Source organism: Oryctolagus cuniculus, chromosome 5 (assembly GCF_051225735.1).
Source record: "Oryctolagus cuniculus isolate XC-2025 breed Fujian yellow rabbit chromosome 5, ASM5122573v1, whole genome shotgun sequence".
Lineage (NCBI taxonomy): Eukaryota > Metazoa > Chordata > Mammalia > Lagomorpha > Leporidae > Oryctolagus > Oryctolagus cuniculus.
This window is the reverse complement of record NC_142871.1, coordinates 10,748,630-10,765,747: the sequence shown is the minus strand read 5'-3', so window position 1 is coordinate 10,765,747 and position 17,118 is coordinate 10,748,630. Positions and strand designations below refer to the sequence as shown.

The following is a 17,118-nucleotide window of genomic DNA, read 5'->3' as shown; positions in this document are numbered from 1 at the left end:
GATCTAGATAATCTTTGCAGCCAGTTGCCTTTCATTTGTTCGTTCTTCTCTGATTCCCTCATACTGGCCTTGTAGCATTGCACCACAGTGTGATGTGTACTGGACAACTCGGGGAAGCAAAGTGCTTTTTGGCATCATAGGAGATGGTATATAGGTATTGAATAATCACATTCAAAGCTTTACAGATTACTAATGTGAGTACCGTAAGCTTTCCCAGTATCTGTGTCCATCTTTCAGTACAGTTAATGACATTCATGTTTTGTTCCACCCAAAATACAAAACAATTTGTCATTTATTCCAAGTTAATTCCGTTTGTAAAACTCACTGCTAAAAGCGAAGTGAGGTGAGAAGGATTCATATGGCCATTTGCACTATATTTGAATTACTGTTTGTTATTTTTATTTCACAGTCTAGATTGTAGCATGAGACTGATACAACCTTCAAATTATTTCAGGCTTCCTCCCCGCCAGCTCCTCTCACAAAGTAGAGATGCCAGGCTCCGCTCCGATGTAAGCACTGTCGTGCTTTTGCCAGTGAGCCGCTGTTTAAAATGAGTTCCTCGGTGAAAAAAGTCACAAAGAAGGCTGCCCTCATTGAGGATGATTCTTTTCTTAATAGAAGGATGGCTTGCTGCCATGTTTTGTTGTTGTTTAATATCATAGAGGTTTTACTGCAGCTCTGTTGGTGATTATAAGAGTGCTACGTTTTGGCTAACAAATGTAGGAAATGTGATGAAAATCCCCTCTGTTGTACATTTCTCTGAATAACATGTTTATATAACATGCTAAATACTTCTGTTAAAGAATCGCTTCTCTGAAACGGCAAATTCCATTCCAGATTTTGGTGTTGCTGGAGTGTACCGGCGAGTACTTGTGTTCTGAATTATATGGGTATTTTAAAAGCATCTTCACAGTTTTTCTGCATTTACCATATTGTTTGAAGTTGGGGCTCTGAAAAAATTTAATATTGTGTATCTGGATAGTACTGTTGATTGTCTTTCTTTTCATGAAGTTTTTAAGCCGGTATTTGTTTATCTTATTTGAAAGGCAGAGAGAAAGAGGACATATCACCCATCTGCTGGTTCATTCTCCATGTGCCCCCAATATCTGGGTCTGGGCCAGGCCAAAGCTAGGAGCCCAGAACGCAGTTTGGGTCTCCATGTGGGTGGCAGGTACCCAACTATTTTAGTTAGCACACGATGGCTTCCAGGGTGTGTGTTAGCAGGAGGCTGGGTTGGGAGCGGAACCAGGATTCAAAACCAGGCACTCCAGTATGGGATGCAGATATCCCAAGAGGTATCTTAACCGCTGCACCAAATGCTCGCCCCAGTACTGTTGATTTTCTGTTGTACCTACTAGAAACTGAATGAAGTTACTCAGAGAATTTGTGCAGGTTTTGTATTTTGGAGTAGAGAGCACTGACGTGAGCATGCAGATAAATTAGGTGTGCAGAATTGGGCGTTTGCGTTTGTGTTTGTGAAGTGATGGTGTAGTAGTATTCTGACCCTGAGCCTGTGGCTTTGCTGCTTCAGCCTCACCCTTCCTGGCCCTGGGGACATCAAGCTGAGTGCAGGCTTTCTGCTGTGTACCTGGCCCTGGCCCGGGCCCTCTCCATCCTGCACGTGTAGCTTCTGCCTTTCACCTCAGTGCCAGTGGCTCTGCCATGGACCAGCACTGCCTCAGCTTGAGGCCCCGGGCTTCTCCACCTGCATGTGTCATCTGAGCATCCCACTGGTGTTTCTTCTCCAGGCCCGTCATTTGCCCCTGTACAACCATGGCACTGCTTGGTCCCCTGACCAGTCTGGAGGTCATCCCTGGGTTCCTCCTTGCAAGCCACGTCCTCTCAACTGCTGATGGCTGGGGATCACATTTCTGTTCGTCTCCGTCTTAGCCTTCACTCTCTTCCAGCTGGTGTGGCCATGGCCTCACCAGCAGTGTGTGGGCGCTGTCTCCTGCTCCTAGATCATTCTTACTTTGAGACCCATGGACTATTGAGTGTTCACAGATGAACATCACAAGGCTGTACATCTTGTGAAATTAAATAGAAAAGATTTCTGTGAATGCATATAGACATGGTTTTCTGGCCATTGTATTCTCAAAGTTTCTGTGAGTCCAAATGGTTAAGAACTGGTATTGTTTGATTATCCATCCATTCACATAGAGCTTTCATGGTAATCTTATTTAAAATAAAATGTAAATCTAACATGTGACTCCTTTTTTTTTAAATTTTTTTGTAAACTTTTTTTTGACAGGCAGAGTCAGACAGTGAGAGAGAGAGAGACAGAGAAAGGTCTTCCTTTTCCGTTGGTTCACCCCCCAGATGGTCGCTGTGGCTGGTGCGCTGTGCCGATCCGAAGCCAGGAGCCAGGTGCTTCTCCTGGTCTCCCATGGGGTGCAGGGCCCAAGCACTTGGGCCATCCTCCACCACACTCCCGGGCCACAGCAGAGAGCTGGCCTGGAAGAGGAGCAACCAGGACAGAATCCCGTGCCCCAACCGGGACTAGAACCTGGGGTGCCAGCACCGCAGGCAGAGGATTAGCCAAGTGAGCCGTAGTGCTGGCCAACACGTGACTCCTTTAAAGTTCCTTAGTGAGTGAATAATTGTTGCAACATAAAATCTAATGGCTCTCCCAGCCTTTTGGCTTTTGCCCCTGGCAGCCTGAATCTGAGCACCGAGCTACCGAAATGCCTACATTCCCAGAGCGCACCATGCCTTGCCCCACTCTGAAAGTTGCTGTCACCCTCCTTCCGGCTGAGATGAGTACCTGTTCCTCTTCCCCTCCCTGCTTGCTTCCCACGTCCCTTTCTCTGCGTCTCTGTCCCTGCCCCCAGTTCCTGTTGCATACAGTCAGCATCTACTTCATTTAGCATTGGTCCCCCTATTGTCACTGAGTGTCCCCTGCTGAGCGTATGTTCTTCCTCAGGCTTTCAGGGTCAGGCACACAAAGCCTCAGGGAGCGCTAGGACTTCAAGAGGAACGATTCCACCAGGGCAGCCTGCCCGTGACCAGTGGGCCTCTCCCAGAGCCACAGGTGTCCCTGGCTTCTGGTGAGTTACCTACCAGCATCTGAAGCACTCACTGGTTCTTCTCCCTGGCCTGCACTCAAGTGTGATGCAGTTCACATGTGATGACATGGGTGCCCTTCGTACCTGTGACATCTGGATGTCTTAGTCTGTTTTCAGACTTTGCTCTGCTGAACGGTGTGTTTTCACGTTCTTCTGTGGTTTCTACTTATTTTCCTACCTTTTCGAAACAGCCAGATTTCCTAGTTGAAACAAGCTTGGCCTGTTGACTCAGGAGAGGAGGTGTATACAGGCGCTTAGGAAGCTCACAGGGTTTCGGGGAAGGCTGCAGAAGAGGGCGAGCAAGAGGGCCGGTGTAAGGTGTAAGGGAAGATCACGCCAGGAAGCTGGTGCCAAAGTCAGGTTGCAGGCACAGAGTAGACATGCCTGCCGCTGTCAGTGCACATGCAGGGCCACAACCTATACCTCCATTGGCACCCCTGCAGGTATCCTGGCAATGCACACGGTGTGCAGTGTCTGACACTGGAAAAATGCCTCTGTCTTTGTCTTTGAGTTACCAGCTAACGAGTCAAAGACCAGGGTACATGCATTGGATTGGCTGGGTAGCTGCCAATACCCTTGTTAGCAGTGGGTTTAAGAAAGCAACATTTTTTTTAAGTTTTTTTTTTAAGACTTATTTGTTTATTTGAAAGTTAGAGTTACTCAGAGAGAGAAGGAGAAGCAGAGAGAGAGGAGAGGCAGAGAGAGAAGTCTTCTATCCACTGGTTCATTCCCCAACTGACCGCAACAGCCAGAGCTGCGTCGATTTGAAGCCAGGAGTCAGGAGCTTCTTCCAGGTCTCCCACACAGGTGCAGGGACCCAAGGACCTGGGCCATCTTCCGCTGGTTTTCCAGGCCATAGCAGAGAGCTGGATTGGAAGTCGAGCAGCCGGGTCTTGAATCGGCACCCATATGGGATGCCAGCACTGCAGGCGGCAGCTTTACCATACACGCCACAGTGCCGGCCCCAGGAAAGCAGTGTTTGGCCTTTTCATCCTCTCCTATCAGACACCAGGTGAGGAGTTACTGAAATGTCAGGAGAGGGTTCATTGCCTGGGCAGCCAAAGGGACAGATAAAATGGTCACCACTGCTGCTGTGCTGCGTGGAGGGCTGGTGTTTTTGTTGCTGTCTTTTCTTCATGTGGTTGACCATTGAGGGCCTGTTTCCCTAGCAGCCTCATTTAGTGAGGGTATGGGAGGATTCCAACACCGTTTTATCAAGGAAACTGCTGGGCCAAGAGGTAATGCAGCCTAACAAAGAATGGTCAGCAGTGAAGGGCAGCCCTGTGGCTCTCCCCATGCACCAGCCATGCCTCTGCCCGTCTGCTGTGCTGTGAGGTTTCAGCAAGATGTGTTCACATGAGGCCCATACGCACAGACTGCTTGCGAAGGACTGAGCTGTATCTGGTTCTGTGATGGCTAATTTGGCATTTTGTATTCATGTCCTGTCTACTGGTGTTGTTTGATGTTGTAACATCTCTCTGGTTGACTGAAGCCATATGTCATTCAAATGGAACCTGTACTTTGGTGTTGGCCTGACAATCACTCAGCTGTGGCATACAGCAGTAAAAATTATGAAAACTGTATCTGTTCATTAGACTAGTGGAAGTGACAAGCACTTCTGTGGCTGTGCCCCATAACTCTGCACTCTGGCAAATGAGTGCAGGAGAATAAGCCTTTGCCCACCCCGCCGCCACCCCCTGCCGTGAATTGTGTATTTGTTTCACATTTGCAGAGTTCTGTAAAAGCCAGACAGATGAGCACTTTAAAAATTGTGATGATGGAAAATGTGTGTGGGGAGTGAACTGCCTCAAAACAAGTCCTATAAGAGATATTCTAGATATCCTATTAAACGCTTTGCAAACTCTCAAGACTTATTTTAAGAGTAAGAGGCAGTTTTTCTGATACGGTAACAGGGTTTATGTCTTGTAGTTCTTTGTGATGCATTACATTAACTCTTGCTGTGAATTGAGGTACAACTATAAGAGGTATGCACACATACATGCGCCGAGGTGAGTATCCATGTGTGGAGGTAAGCGTAGCACTCCTCTGTTTCAGACTAGAGGTCCATCTAGCAGGAAACTTAAGAGAATCCTTTCCTGACGGTCGGAGAAACCAAAGCAAACACTGCAGCGACCAGAATCTTCCTCCCTGTGCAGCAGCAGATGGCAAACTGCAGTCAGAGGAGAAGGGCCTTCCAGCGAGGGATTCGCAGAGTCTGTTTGAGTCAGGCTGTGGGTTCTGGGAGCCCAGCTGCCCCTCTGCATGCTAGATTTGAGCTGCGAGGAGGGGGGCCAGTTGGTGAAAGGATGCAGGTTAATGTCACTGAGAAGAGGAGGCTGGGAGTAGGGAGAGAGCTGGTATGGAAAGAGGGGGAGGGAAACAGCGTGAGAAAGTGGCCCTGTTGTTCGGAGTCACAGGGAAAGGAGGGATAGGAGAGGGAAGGGAGGAGGTAGAACACGCAATACTACTGATGGAAAGAGAAAGAAGAGGGGAAGAGTGTCCTATGGTTGGACATAGTCATTTTCCGTTATTCTCAATATAGGGAAGAACGGAGGCTGGAGAAAAATATGTATGGTCTTGTTGGCTTGGCAGCTGGCTCAGAGTGAATTTCTGCAGTTTCCCAGCTCTGGCAGGCCTGCTTCCTTCCCCTACGGGGCTGCTCCTGGAGCCTCAGAGGCTGCTTCCTGTTGGACAGGGCTTGCCTGGAAACAAAGGGTTGTACCTTTGTGCTAGGGGAACCCTCAAGTTGCTTCCCTGGACCTTGATTGAGGGCTAGTGTGTGGTATTTAAGGTTATGTTTATACCAGGTTTGAAATTCTGGTATAGTTCTATCCCCTTCCCCCACAAAGCTTTGGAAGTTTATCTCTGGCTTATACTGGGTTTTTCTTTTTAAAGTGCATATTCCTACATATCCATACACATGTATACACACGTGATGTCACATGTGGTCTATTCTGGTGCTTTCCCTTCAGGTCTACACACGTGGTGTAGTGTTTTCAGTTTTGCCCTACCTTTTCAGGGATCCTGAGGACTGCATAGGTTCCTGTCCCTCAGTACTCAAGTACTTCCAGTGCTCGTTAGTTACTGGAGTTGTAGTCTCCGTCCACACTGGTGTGTGTCTCAGGTCCCTGTCCCTGTTGGAGGGAAGCAGTTACAACAGTGGTTCTGAACAGCAGATGTTCCTTCAAGATTTCCTCATGGCTTTGGATTGCACTGTTCTATTTCAAGGGGCGGCAGGTTTACCCCCATCCCTGTGGCTTACTTGGGTTGGTAATGCTGCAGATGTGTGCCCAGCCAAGGCTGTAAGCTGGCCGCCACCGCGGCTCACTAGGCTAATCCTCCGCCTTGCGGCGCCAGCACACCAGGTTCTAGTCCCGTTCGGGGCGCCGGATTCTATCCCGGTTGCCCCTCTTCCAGGCCAGCTCTCTGCTATGGCCCGGGAGTGCAGTGGAGGATGGCCCAAGTGCTTGGGCCCTGCACCCCATGGGAGACCAGGAGAAGCACCTAGCTCCTGCCTTCGGATCAGCGCGGTGCGCCGGCCGCAGCGCACCAGCCGTGGCAGCCATTGGAGGGTGAACCAACGGCAAAGGAAAACCTTTCTCACTGTCCACTCTGCCTGTCAAGAAAAAAAAAAAAAGGCTGTAAGCTGGCATTCTGAAGCTGGGCACAGTGAGGGAGGGAGCCCAACACCTCAGCTTTCCCAGTTAATGTTTGAGGATGAATTATCACTGATAACTTGAGTGATCACTCATATGCTTGTGTTCTAAAATGAGATATACTAACTTATTGCAGAGTTGTCCTTAGTACAGCCGGTGTTTATTTCTTTAAGCATCTGCTGTGTGCAAGCATGACCCTGGGAATCAATCAGAGTTCTTCTCTGCCATGACCTCATGTGTCCTGAGCTGTTCTGCATATTTCTTTCCTTACTGTGTTCTTTCTTCCCTGCCTGGGTTGCTGTTACTCAACGGGTTCCTCTTTGCTCTCTTCCCTGCTGACTGCAAGCTGAGGCCGCTGCAGGCCTGCGCCCAGCGCTGCAGGTGGTAAGAGGCCTCCCGGACCACCCCTCCAGCTCCCACACAGCCCGGGCCCTCTCCCTTCTCTGCTCAGCTTCTGTTACTGCCAGACTGCCTGGTGACTCCAGCTTGTGAGCCTGCATTCTTACCTCCCTGCCGCTTCTAGGCTGTCTCTGTGCAGGGATTCTGCACCGTCTCCAGGACCCAGGGTGATTCTGTTAGCACCTGTCATTGCACAATAACATGTTGGGCCAGTACATGTGACATAATGGGAGGTAAAGAAGTTTGGAATTTATTTGGGAAAGAAAGTATAGGTGGGTACTGGCTCTGAGGGAGCTTTGCTGTGCCTCTGTCTGTCGGTACTGTGCTTTGTTCAGTCTGAGACCACAAATCTAGCACTGACGCCGCCTCCACTGGGCATGTAGTCTCAGGTGATTTTAAGATTCTTTTCAGTGAATGGATACTGAGTCTGTCCCTTTTCATGGGATTGTCACAGGGTCAATGAGAGGGAACTTTGTTTAAGATGTTTTAAAGTGCTATGTAAAGTTTAGGGGTCTTCGACAAGTTCATGGAAAGTGTATATTTAAAAAACAACTATGCATGGATTTCAAATTTGTACCAAAACTTACTTTTTTTTTTCTTCTTACATGTTCATAGGAAAAGCAGAGAGACAGAGATTGCCCATCCACCAATTCACTCCCCAAATGCTTGGCTGGACCTGGGCCAGGCCAAAGCCAGGAACTCATTTGTGTCTCCATGTGGGTGGCAGGGACACATGTCCTTGAGCCATCATCTCCTGTGCCCCAGGACATGCCTGCAAGTGGAGGAGTCAAGACTCACACTCGGCACTGTGATACGTAAAGCAGGTGTTCCAAGCAGAGTCTTAGCTGTCATGCCAAACACCCCTCCCTCTACAGTCTTCTCAGAGTGTCATTGTCTACAGTGTTACTGTTTGCTTGTTTTGTTTTTTGGTGGAGAGGTGGGGAGGAGCTGATAGCAGTCAAACATGTTACACCAAGGTGTATCTGGTAGCAAATCTTCGAAGAGTCAGTACTCTGATCAGCTTTTTACTATATTGTATGGCACAGGGGATTTTACTCTCCTGCATTTGTCAGGGTGGAGGACAAAGTAAGGTTATGATAAAACCTTGCCAGAGGAAGCTCTAGAGAGGGTCCAGCTGCTTAGTCTGTGCACTTGCTGGGTGTGGGCCCCCAGCTCCCACGGCTGAAGAGGGTCCTTTCTTACCCGGGAGCTGGGTGTGGACATGTGGGAGGCGCCAGTCCGCCCAGAGCTGTAGCACCGCACCGGGCTGCTCTGCCTGCATTCCAGTCCCCATCCATTCTTCTCGGCAGCGTTGTGGCAAACTGTGGGTAGTAGCTAGAAATGTTCTTTCTGATTATTTCTCCCAGAGCAATTACGCTCCGAATATTCACGTAAACCCTGCACAGAAGCCACTGCTGGGGAGACTCAGGGTTAGCCCAGGGCCTTGGTGGTCGGGACTCCACGGCCAGTGTCCCCCATGCTTCCCCTGGACAAGTCGGTTGCCTCATCCTTGGTCCTTGGGAGGTTTTGCCGTTCTTTCAGGAACTCTCCAGAAAATCCTGTCTGTCTTTTCAGTTTTTGATTTGGAAGTTGACTTCCATCTGTTCCCCTTCCCCTGCCATCCCTGGAACTCCACCCACTCTGTGCTGTCTTGTCTTGGGCGCTGGTTGCTCGCCCACCCTGGGGGACCACTCCTGGTTCTCAGCCCAGGACTGGGACCTGGCCACCTCCCGCCAGTCTCTTTGCCTCCTGCCCCTCCTGGGACTTGAGGCTCTTCCTTTCTGACTGAGCAGTAGGTCCTGGACCTTGTTCTCTGGGGGCCTTGCTCAAGTTTGATTGTTTTCTGTCGCTTCCGTACACTTGTTCGATACTGTCAGTAGAGCTGTATTTTAAATTCCGTGTCCCTGGCTATAGTGGTTTTGTATCAGTTGTTATCTGTAGGCCACGGAGAGTCATTCCTGAGTCCAGGGGCCTTTATTTTTCTGATAGAGTAATACTCGGGACAGTATCAGTCTGTAAGGTAGTGTTTAAAACTGCTGATTATGATCCATTAATGGGTGCATGAAGATAATGTATTAGATTACAGTCAGAAATTGTCTTGAGAGGCAAAGGCATTTGACATACAGAACAGGAAATAAAATGCTTTACTTGTGGTTCAGACTTGTGATACAATGAAGTATGTTTCTTCTTTGGCTTTTGAGCCAACACATGTGAAAGCCATTGCTCTAATTAACCCTTGCCACTGTGAAGCTCGTGGCTCTCCCCTCCCCTTTTTCTACCAATGCTAATTTACAGGTCTTTTTTTTTTTTTTTTTTTTTTTTTTTTTTGTAGTGGATCAAGGAGAAGTAGAGCACACTCTGTGTTCAGGACTGCCTGTTAGAAAATGGAAAGCCCAGTGACGTGCTCTGCCCAGTGCTCGACAGATCTCTGTTCGATGCAGGGCTGCGCCTGAGGCGCTTTTGCGATGGAGGTCCTTCTGGGAGGACTGGGAGCTGGGAGGATGGAGTGCCCAGACCCTCCGGTTGTTTGTCCTGGATGCCACACTGACACCATGTGGGGATGATCCCAGTCTGCTAAGGAGGTGTCCGGGCGTTCCTAGGTTCACTGGGTAGTTACCAACAGCATGGAGAGCGGAGTACTTTGGAGAGAGACCCTGACCTGCAAGAACCCCAAATGCCCAAGTGCTGCTTGTTGAATGTTTCTCTGTAAGTGCGAAGTCGCTGTAGGCTCGCATGCACTGTGGTGACTGTGGACTGTGGCGTCTGTGCTCAATCTGTGGCCATTCTTCCCCGATTCCTACACCTTGACTTGAGCCCAGGGGAATCCTGCTTGAGCACAGTCTTGTTTTATTTATTACTGCTGGGCTAGACTTTCATTGTTCTTGTGAAAAGCATTTCTGAAAGGAAACTGTGTCCAATGAGTAGTTAGAAATCCTATTTTCCCAATCACATGCACGATATATCCTTTAAATTTAAAGGATTTATTAAAGTGAAAATCATGTGAGATACTGTTCGAAACCTGAAATTTCCTTCCCGTGGTACATAAGAAATTGTTTTCTCGGTTAAGAATGGAGTAGCGTGAGAAGATGGTCTGGTTGGAGTCTGGGCCTGTTGCCCTTGTGTGCCCTTGGGTCTAGGGTGCCTGTTAACGTCCTGGCAAAGCAGGCTTTTGTGTTTGACTAAAGTCCTGCTTACCTCGAAGGTTCTTATGCTGGACAATCTGAGATGACATCCACACGGAAGCCTTTTCTAGGAGGATAAATGATAAATCTGACTTTATGATCATTGATTCCCACAACAAATAGTTTATAATGCTGAATGTTGATGTGTTAATATAAATGGAGGAGACACACTTCATTTGTTGAAAATTCTGCATAAAGAATCTTCCTCTCTCCCCCACCTGCTGTCAGGTGTCTTTCTATAATGATTTAAAAATATCAGCATCCTGTCTTTACTCCTGACCCTTTTTGAGGGGAATATTTGGCATAATATTGTTCTACCTGATGAAACTGTCAAAAGTTGCAGCTTCTTTTTCTCAAGGGAAATAATTAATTATTTTGCTTTTGATACACATATTTACATGTCCAGAGCTTTGATCCTTTATCTGCAGCGTTTCTTCATCCCGTCTCAGCCCTTGAGATGGAACTCCTGCCCAGCGTTGCCCAGTGTTAGAGTTTATCTTATGCGTGACTAATGCATTCTGTGACTGAGAGGAAGCAGCTCTGTCCCCTCTGTGGCCTTGAGTGTGTGTCAGGGTGAATAAGAGTTTTGGGTCCTAATATTTTCTTAGTTAACCTAAACCACTTCAGTATTTAAAACTTGAGAACATGCATGTGTGTTTCTGATTTGCTGCCTTTCCCAGCCTCCCATCTCTGCTGCTGTCTCTGGTCCCAGAATCAGGCTTCCAGGTGTCCCTGTCTTCCCCACATTCCACTTCTGGGGCCCTACCCCTGGGTGTCCTTCCATGTGATGACCAAATGTCGGGCGAGTGGAGTGAGTGCTTCTGTTTGTGAGTCCAGGACAAGGTGTGCGGGATGGGTTGGATCAGTGACCTCAGAGATCTCTCCTGCTTCTTACTGAGCAGTGAAATAGTCTACAGTCAGGTGTAACAAGGTGTAGCCTCCCCAGGGTTGGGGAATGGCTGTGTCTGTTTAAAACCAAAGTTGGAGGCGGCGCTGTGGCATAGCGGGTAAAGCCTCCACCTGCAATGCCAGCATCCCATATGAGTGCTGGTTCTAGTCCCAGCTGCTCTACTTCCAATCCAGCTCTCTGCTATGACCTGGGAAAGCAGTAGAAGATGGCCCAGGTCCTTGGGCCCCTGAACCTGTATGGGAGACTCGGAGGAAGCTCCTGGCTTCTGGCTTCAGATTGGCACAGCTCCGGCCGTTGCGGCCAACTGGGGAATGAACCAGCAGATAGAAGACCTCTCTTTCTGCCTCTCCTGCTCTCTCTGTGTAACTCTGCCTTTCAAATAAATAAATCTTTAAAAAAATAGAACAAGAGTTGTTGATCCAAATGATACATGGACTGTGTGTGCTGGACACAGTTTGAGCATCTCTGCCTCCCTCCATTTCCCAACTCAAACAGTGATCCAAGGAATAAACCCAATAAGTTGGCTTTTCAGCCACTGATGTGTGTACACACACGCGCACATGCACGCGTGCACACTCGGGCACATGGGGCTCAGGAGAGAAACCCTGCCTGGTGAGAGGCACGGTCTGTGGCAGAAGCGTCTTCTGATGTCACAGGCTCCATGCTCATAACCCTCCCCTTGGTACGAGCACGTTCTCCAGCTCGGGGCAAACAGCAGAAGTAGCTCCGCTCCTAAGAAGCCTGTTTGGGGTGCAGGGAGCAGGGCCCCTGTCTGGATGCTTGGCTACTTGGAGTCAGTGTAATGCCCAGACCTGGGCAGGAGGGTCGGTAGGTCCGGTGAAGCCCTCGTGCTCCTAGTGTCTGCCGTCTGCTTCATTTTCAGGTCTCAGGAGAGATTAGGAACTAGGTTGGGCCATGGCACAGTCTGGAGATGCCTGACGGCCGCTGCTTTGGTTCTGTTTTCTCCATCCCTGTATTTTCCACCATATGCACCATCGAAATGTAGGGTGAGATGGAGCAGTGAGCACCCAAATGTGGAGCACATAGACTGTGTGTTTTTAAAGTCTCATTTTAAAATAATGTGGTTTTTAGAATTTTCATTTTGCAGAAATTAGTGTTTTTTTTTCCTTCTCACATTTTCATCAGCTTCATTACCAAAATCTCCCTCCCTTCCTCTCTTCTATCCATCCTTTTTTTTTTTAAAAAAAAAGTACATTCTACATTTTAAAAAAAAAGGTTAATTTATTTGAAAGTCCAAGTTTCAGACAGACACAGAGAGGGCTCTTCCATTGGTTCACTCCCCAGATGGCCACAAAGGCAGCGCCAGGCTGGAGCCAGGAGCCTGGAGCTTCATCTGGGTCCCCCATGTGGGTGCAGGGGGCCAAGCAGTTGCTTTTACCCAAGTCATTAGCAGGGAACTGGATTGTAAGTGGAGAGGAGCAGTCCAGACTCAAACTGGTGCCCATATCGTCCTTCCTTTTTTAAGACATGGAAGCAGCCATCACCTCGTGTTCAAAGTTGTAACAGTAAGTTCAGAGACCCCAGTCTTTCTTTAAAAAAGATCTTCAAAGGCTGTGTTTTAAAACCATACCCACAGAGCTTATGGGTGTGGCATGAACCCCTGCGTAGAACATGGTCCGCAGTGAACGGCGCCGGTCTCTCGTGGGGGACTCCTCCTTTCCCAACCACCCCTCCCCATCTGCCTGTGCTCCTTAGGAAAGCAGCCTGTTCTGTCCTTGTCCCCATCCAGGCTCCCGTCCAGCCGCTCACGAAGTGGGCAGTGCAGCCTTAGCCACGGCTGTCCGTGAGATTCCGCCTTGCACAGCCGTTTTGGCATCTGAGTTTCTATAGGACAGTAGTAAAGCTTGTGGCTCCGCTCTGAGCCTCATAAAAACAGCGCTCTGGTCAAAAGGCCAGGTAGGCGAGAGGCCGGTGCAGTCCCGCGTGGTAGCATCTTCCTCTCCCGTTGCAGCCGGGGGTGTCCCTGCCATGTGCCTGCCTGCCAAGTGGGTGTTTTCAAAAACATGAACATACTGCGGCCTGCCACGGATCTTAAGGTCCTGTGCGAAAACCCTGCTGTTCTAACATGTGTGAAAAGTACTGTTTTGACTTTGGATTTTGTAATCTTTCTGTGTTTTTAAGAAATTGAAACAACTCAAAGATTATATTCACAGATTCGAAATTACCTGTTACAGTTTGGGTAATAATATAACAAGAAAGATGGAAAATCCAGTGAGCCGTACTCGTCTCCAAACAACCGATATCATGGGTTGCTTTCCTGGGCTCACACTTTCCTGGACAGAAAAACCACACCCCGAGGCCGGCAGCACAGGTCTGTTCTGGGAAGACACTGCTTCTGTGAGTGGAATCAAACCGTGTGTCCCCGTGGACCCTGCACAGCGCTGCGTTTCTTCCCACGTGTGCTCTGCCCTCCACACACACACCTTCTGGTGCATTTCCAGAGTTAGGATTCTCTTGCTTCAAAATGACTGCCTAAGTTTGGCGTGAAAATACCCTTTTTTTATTGTTTTTAAATGTGAATATTGCTAACCTAGATGTCAAAGCTGCCATGTTAGAAGTTAGCATGGCCCCTTTTACTGTTGGAGTTTTCCTGCACCTGATATGATACATAAATAAGTCATGAGGGCACACAGGTGGATTTTCTACCCCTCAAGGGATTATGACAAGTTTGGACCACTTTTCAATGATGCTTCCATTTTCTTTGAAAATAGGCAGTGCAAGCCAACAGTCTTTTGCTCTTAGGCACTCCTCCTTATACCTGAATTGTGTACACTGGAAATTATTACCTATCTTTTGTAGCTAAAAAATTCTGGAATAAGATTTATTATCCTATTTATTACACATATACTTTTCTCTGTAAAGCTGCAGGGTTTTTTTTTTTTACTCTTATGCTTCTATTTTATAAAAAAATACACTGCAGATTTTACCGATTTGTAGTACTGAATGCCCTGGATGGATCCTTGGGAAGAAAGAGTTTTAAAGTGCATAATTAGGGGCACTTGAGCATAAAACTACAATTATGCACTTGTGTGTTAATTTTGTGTACAGTGAGAGTTTGATTCTGCACTAGTCGTAAGTAGGAGGAGGCATTGTACAGCCAGTGAATGCCAGAGCTTTATGAATATTGAAATAGCGTCTCCTTTAATTGGCTAACCTGGAAAGGAGGATGAGACATCTGTAGTTAGGTGGTAAAGGGAGAATACAAAAGGTGTACTAACGGTTTCTTTATAAAGGTAACTAAAAAAGTAATCTCTTGTATAGTCTTGCTTACTGTGCCTTTGGAATCATTCATGCTGTTTTAGCTCGTGTTTAATTAACAGTGAAGACTAACAGAGTGAAAGCAGCTTAGGTGAGCCAGAAAGAAATCAAGAGGAAGAGTGGCATGGATAGCCTTGGATAAGGAACTTTTGGTCTGGTAAAAGAGAGGCTTCGGGGCTGGGCTGATTGACTTGCCTTGCTTGACCATACATGTGTTGACCGTATGCCACGCACGCGTGTTAAGGCACCCTCCTTGAAGCTTGCAGTTAATTCTGTGAAAACTAAAAGATGTACCACTTTACAAAATGGATAATAGCATTGCAGCACTTGTTACTCTAAAGAGATAGCATAGACTGGAAATATAAATTAAGAAGAGTATAAATAAATTCATGGCTAATAGATTCATAATGGTTATTAAGAAGAAATAAAGACTGAGCAGGATGTACCTCTAACTTCTTGGAATTGAGGTCATGAGAAGCACTCCCATTTAGTTCCCACAGCTTTTATACAGCATTCACTCTGCAGAACAGTGGTCTGACCTACTATTTGCTTAAGCTGTGATTTGCTAAATATAGAGCAGTTGAACTTAGAATAAGCAGTACAATTCTGCAGGCAGTTAGTAATTGTAAAGAAATCTAGGCAAGAGCTAATGCATATTACTTTGCCAGGTTTATATCTTTTTTAAACATAGTGACATGTTTTCTTACCTGGTGTGGTGATTTTTCACTTCTTTATTTTTTAATTTTCATCTATTTGAAAGTGACAAAGAAGGAGAGAGAGAGACAAGAGAGAGAGAAAGAGAGATCTTCCCTGTCCATTGGTTCACTCCCCAGATAGTATAGACTTGAACTGGCACTCTCTGGTTTACAGTGTGACAGTTGCAAGCTGTTTCATCATGTAATGCCTGCCCCTGTGTTTGTCTTTATAATCTTACTTGTACCCTGTTAAACAAGTCTGATAAAACAAATTTGTCATGAAAACAAGAATTATTACTGAGAACTTTTGTTTCTTTTTTTAAAAAAAATTTATTTATTTGAAAGGCCCAGTTACAGAGACAGAGGGAGAGGGAGGGGGAGAGAGAGAGATAATGTCCATTGCTGGTTCACTCCCCACATGACTGCAATGGCAGGGGCTGGACCAAGCTGAAGCCAGGAGCCAGGAACTTTATCCTGGGGGGCCCAAGGACTTCCATCTTCTGCTGCTTTCCTAGATGCATTGCAGGAGCTGGATGGGAAGAGGAGCAGCTAGAACATGAAGCGGTGCCCATACAGGATGCTGATGTCCCAGGCAGCCGTTAACCTGCTGCGCCACAGCGCTGGCCCCCTAAGAACTTTTCAACATTGCTCACAAATCAAAAGAAGTAAATTTATTTTCTGATAGGAATTTTTAGAAACTTGTAAGCAAAGGGGAGGGTTAAATTATCCCAGATGTGTTAGTTATTTTCAGTCTGTTATAAAATAGCAATGTTTGGGCTGGGTGTTACCTGTTATGAGTAGGACATAGGTAGAAATGGGCTCTGTGGAAGTAGCTGGTTGTGTGGTTAGCCATTGTAGCTAGCTGGTTGTGTAGCAGATCATCCTGCCTGTTCCTGACCCTGGAATACTGGGCCAACTCCTTCTTCACCATGGGTTATCTTTTTCTCGTTCTGAAAGCAAGCTGGGCAGGGTTAGAAGAACTTCGCTTTAGTGTATGATGCATTCAAAAAGTGCTTAATGTGCATTTACTCACTGTGTCTTATTCTGCAGGCACAAAAGGACTAATACGTGGAAGTTGTGGAGTGTTTTTCTCCTTAGAGAAGCCTAAGGACAAATTTAGCTTTCTTTTTAAAATAGGAGAGTGTAGACGGGGCAAAGAGCACCTAAGTTGTTCAGAAGCCTCGGTGGAAGGTTGGAGCAGAGGGCAGATCTTGAACTTGCAAACTTGATGTTTTACCTTCTGGCACATTAGTTTTGCCTGGACGTGTTGGCATGGTAAAATCTCCTTATGCAGCTGGTTCAGCCATGCATCAGCTTAGCATCTGAATTCCTAGCTGAGGGGAGTTTTCAGTCTGTCTGTTATGCATGAAAAATGGTGTTTGATCTTTGTGTGAAATCAGAAGCCAGCAGAATTTTCTACGTTTGAGTGGATCTGTTGTGAGCTTGAGATATTTCTTATGCTTTTTTGCCTTCCCATTTGGTAGAATTTACCTGGAAGGCTTGACTCTGTGATGAAAAACAAGCAAAAATTACAGAGCTTTCTGCTGTTAAAGATAAATTGTTATAATATACTTTTTGATAACCCTTAGAAAGACAGCAGCAATAAATAATCCAAAATAAATTGCATTTTGTTCTAGATTGATGAGAAACATTGAGTCATTTAAGGAATGATAGCAATTCCTGTATATTCTTCTAGGCTATCCTTCACACACATACTGCACACAAATTTTCATATTCAGAAATAATATTATAGTTATTATATGTTATTTTGTAACCTTCTATCCCTGAAGTCCCAGCTTAATAATTAATGGTTCAAATATTTCACAGTTAGCCATACATGTGGACGTATGTGGAATGGGAATCGTTTTAATGACTGCGTACTATTTTATGGAACACTACCATCCCCCACCTCCTTGATATTGAGACATTTAG

The 17,118-nt window shown here is 46.7% G+C and overlaps 1 protein-coding gene across 19 annotated transcripts in view; it reads left to right on the top strand.

Moving 5' to 3' along the window:
• Positions 1 to 17,118, top strand: part of ARID1B (AT-rich interaction domain 1B) — a 444,025-nt gene that overhangs the window by 104,732 nt on the left and 322,175 nt on the right. The gene's annotated exons all lie outside the window — the stretch shown is intronic.